The sequence below is a fragment of the Solanum pennellii genome, chromosome 5 (genome assembly GCF_001406875.1).
Source record: "Solanum pennellii chromosome 5, SPENNV200".
Lineage (NCBI taxonomy): Eukaryota > Viridiplantae > Streptophyta > Magnoliopsida > Solanales > Solanaceae > Solanum > Solanum pennellii.
This window is the reverse complement of record NC_028641.1, coordinates 67,567,151-67,572,146: the sequence shown is the minus strand read 5'-3', so window position 1 is coordinate 67,572,146 and position 4,996 is coordinate 67,567,151.

Genomic DNA, 4,996 nt, shown 5'->3' with positions numbered 1-4,996 from the left:
TATACATATATATATATATATATAATAATTTTAAAATTTTAAAATTTTATTTACATGTAAAAGTATTTACTTTGATAAAAAATTTAAATATTTCTTACTTTTTCATAATTTTTATCTTTTAGTATATTATTCATGTTTGAAAGTTAGAATTCTTAATGGTCCAATGAAGATTATAGTCCACTGATGTTGATAATTATAATAAAGTTTAAATCAAAATCAATTTAATATTAATGTAAAAGAAAATCAATTCAACACTAAGAATGACAATAATATTGAATATTTGTCCTTTAGTTTTACATAGCTTTACACAATTGAAATACATAATCTAATTTTAGTTTTGTTTAATATTAGTCATGTAATAACACTTATTAAACTTATTTTTGCATGATTTAATACTTTTAAATTATGATCATTTTCATTATGAATAATTAATTTGCAATATTTATTACATGTATTAAAGTTAGTAAAAAATACAGAAAGAGAAAGAAGATGAAATAGACTCAAAAAAATACTTTCAATCCGAGTCCACAGAAATTATTGTGTCTCCTTAAGAAATTTAATTACCAAATTTAATCCCTTCACTGTATCTGAGGTTACGGATTAATTTCTCCCAAGATAAAACGGATTAACTTGTTAAAGACGTAGTGGTACCTTAAATTTCAGTAAATTCAACTAACGTAAGAACAGTAACAAGCCACACACAGACTAAGTCAATCGACAGTTTTATTTTATGAGAGAAAATGTCTGCAGTGAAGAAAAAATTTTCAGTGTTTTAAAATGAAAATATGAAATCCTATTTATAGTCACTTTCAGCAAGAAAGTGTCTGTTTGGATACATCTATTCAGACCCGTTTTTCCAAGAAGGTTGTGTCTTTTGGAAAAAATAGCAACTTTTCGAAAAGATAAGTCTTTTGGGAAAAATAATGTCTTTTCGAAAATTAGATCATTATAACTGTTGCACATGAATTTAAAATGAATTTCGTTTCGCCAAAATTAATTCTGTTATTTAACTAACATTCTGAATTAATTTATAAGAGAAAAGAAATTGATAAACAGGATTTATTCGATTAACAAAATTGATTAAATAAATTTTATCCAAAAATTTATCAATCAATTACATCATTTGCCGAATCTGAATCCGAATCCGAGGCCGAGCGAGCGACGATGACGGTGCGAGGAGGCATCTTCTTCTTAACCCTTTAAGAAGTATAGGAAGTGTTTCCTAATATAAGGACAACAATTTCCTTTCTTTTACCGATGTGGGAGAAATGACTTTTCGTTTGCACTTTACAAATGACTTTTCATTTTCCCTCCAACTTGGTTCCTTCACTCTTTTCATTTTTCTCTTTTCTTTTCCCATTCAGATTTTGCTAAATCCAACAATCCCCCACATGAGTGGAGAATGACTATTGTTAAAACATATACATGAAAAACTTGTGTGTCTTGTAAGTAAGGGTTAATCGCATCTGGATAAGTAGGTTTTCTTTTAAACTTTATGTAGTGAACATATACCGGATATACTCGGTCAATCGATAAATTCGATATCTTTGAACACTCGAGCTTTAGTGTATACCTAGACAGCATAAGTCACAGAATCAACCCTTGAACTGTTCTTAGTTCTCATTGTTTTATTCGTTTCAGCCATAAACACATCTCGGTTAGTAAGTGCTTAGAGAACTGGCGTTATCGAATTCTCCTTGAAGCCGTTTACACTTCACATTTACATAGGTGGTTATAAATGTGTTGTCCCGTAGATACACTATTTGATATACTCTGTATCAAACTTAGAAACTATTAAAAATTATTTATACCTTTATCCTGGTTACTGAACACTGTCTCATCATGAGAATGGACCATAAAATAATTTTTGACAATGTTAAATCGTAACCAATGACTTTGTTTTATCTCCTTGAACCTAGATCTTGGGATCTCCAGTCTTCTAGGTAGAGTTACCACCATGATGACTTGTTCTCGGCCATAGCCTCATTCCCATTGATGATTTCTAAACTTTTTCTCTAGTTAGGCCTTTTGTAAGTGGATCCAACACATTATCCTTTGACTTTACATAGTCAATTGTGATAATTTCACTAGATAGTAGTTGTCTAACAGAGTTATGTCTTCATTTTATGTAACGGGACTTTCCTTTATACATACGCTTCCAGCCCCTTTCAATTGCAGCTTGACTATCACAGTGTATGCATATAGAGGCCATTGGTTTGGGCCAAAACGGAATATCTTCTAAGAAATTTCGGAGCCATTCAACTTCTTCGCCTTCCTTGTCTAAGGCTATGAATTCAGACTCCATTGTAGAGAGAGCAATCATGTTTGTTTGGATGATTTCCAAGATATTGCTCCTCCACCAATAGGGAAAACGTTCCACTTGTGAATTTTGTTTCAGTTGACCCAGTAATTCAATTTGCATCACTGTATCCTTCAAGAACTGTTGGATATCTGTTGTTAATGCAAATCATAATTTTGTGTCATCTAAATATCCCAGAACTCTCTTCATTGTCAAACAATGATTTTGATTGGGATAACTTGTGTATCGACTCAGTTTACTAATAGCACAAGCTATATCTGGTCGTTTACAATTCATGACATACATCAAACTTTCCAACACTCTGGCATAGTCCAATTGAGACTAACTTTCACTTTTATTCTTTGCAAGATGAAGGTCCATATCAATTGTGGTCTTTGCCCTTATGAAATTTAAATACTTGAACTTTTCAAGTGCCTTTTGAATATAATGAGTTTGAGACAGTGCTAGACTCTTAGGAGTATTGAGAATCTTAATTCCCAATATCACATCAACAACTCCTAGATCATTCATATCAAATTCATTGGTGAGAATACGCTTAGTAGATATTATATTGTCAATTTTCTTGCTCATTATCAGCATGTCATCTACATATAGGCATACAATGACTTCCTGATTTGGAGTATCTTTATGTAAACACATTTATCATATTCATTGATCTTAAATCCATTTGACAACATGGTTTGATCAAACTTTTTATACCATTATTTTGGTGCTTGTTTAAGTCCATAAATTGACTTTTAAGTTTGCACACTTTCTTTTCTTTATCAGAAACTACAAAACCCTCAGGTTGTTCCATGTAAATTTCTTCCTCCAGCTCTCCATTTAAGAAGGCAGTTTTCACATCCATTTGATGGATTTCAAGACCGTATATTGCAGCTATGGCAATTAACATCCGAATGGATGTAATCCTAGTCACTGGCGAGTATGTGTCAAAATAATCAAGACATCTTTTTGTTTAAAGCTTTTGACAGCAAGTCTTGTGTTATATTTTTCAATAGTTTCATCATCTTTCATTTTCTTTTTAAAGATTCATTTTGAACCCTTGCCCGGAGGAAGATCAACCAACTCTAAGGTATAATTGCTTAGGATTGATTCAATCTCACTTTTGACAGCCTCTTTCCAATAGGTTGAGTCGCTAGACAACATTGCTTCCTTGAATGTTTGAGGCTCACTTTCAAGAGGAAATGTTACAAAATCATATCCAAATGAAGTAGTTGTCCTTTGACGTTTATTGCGCCTTGGAATCTCTTCATTGGTTTCATTCTTTTTGGTTCTTCTTGGGGTTGTTTAGACCCCCCACTATGTCACGATCCAAAAATGGACGTGATGACACTTGTCTTATCCCACCAAGATAAGTCATCGTAAAACTCAACCATTACAATAAAATGCGAAAAATTTACTATCAACTTAAATTATACCCCCAAAACCTGATGGTTACGTGTACAGGCCTCTATAATATTGCAATTGATTCAAAAGAATTACAAGTCTCAAATGACCTTGTTTCTAAAATAGAACAAGATCATAATTTAAAAGAAAGAAGGTCCGCTGAAATGACAAACAACTACATCACAATTCTCCAAGAAGCCTCGAAAAAGAAATGAATATATCATAAAGTTCTGGGCTAGTAACCTACAAAGAAAATTGTAGAAGCAAGGGGTGAGTACCAAATCACACGGTACTCAGCAAGTAAACCTCTAAACACAAGTTAAGGGGATGAAATACGGGTACTCCTACCACTCCAACCGAACCTCCACAACTACAACCTGCATAAAAATCAGCCCAACCTAATAGCTCACAGTTTACATAGCACATAACTCAACAACAACACATAGACAAATTACATATCCTCCACAACAACACTTTGAAAAATTAAATATCCTCAACAATAACACTTCAACAAATTACATATCCTCAACAATAACACTTAGAAAAATTACATATCCTCCACAACAACACTTTAAAAAATTACATATCCTCAACAATAACACTTCAACAAATTACATATCCTCAACAACAACACTTAGAAAAATTACATATCCTCCACAACAACACTTTGACAAATTGCATATCCTCAACAACAACACTTCAACAAATTACATATCCTCAACAACAATCTTATTGCAATTGATTCATAAGATTACAAGTCTCAAATGACTTTGTTTCTAAAATAGAACAAGATCATAATTAAGAAGAAAGAAGGCCCGCTGAAATGACAAACAAATACGTCATAATTCTCCAAGAAGCCTCGAAAAAGAAATGAATATATCCCAAAGTTCCGAGCTAGTAAACTACAAAAAAATTGTAGAAGCAAGGGGTGAGTACCAAAACCACACAGTACTCATCATGTAAACCTCTGAACACAAGCTAAGGGGATGAAATATGCGTACTCCTACCACCCCAATCGAACCTCCACAACTACAACCTGCATAAAAATCAGCCCAACCTAACAATTCACAGTTTACATAGCACATAGCTCAACAACAACACTTAGACAAATTATATATCCACCACAACAACACTTTGACAAATTGCATATCCTCAACAACAACACTTCAACAAATTATATATTCTCAACAACAAGCTTATTGCAATTGATTCATAAGAATTACAAGTCTCAAATGACCTTGTTTCTAAAATAGAACAAGATCATAATTAAGAAGAAAGAAGGTCTGCTGA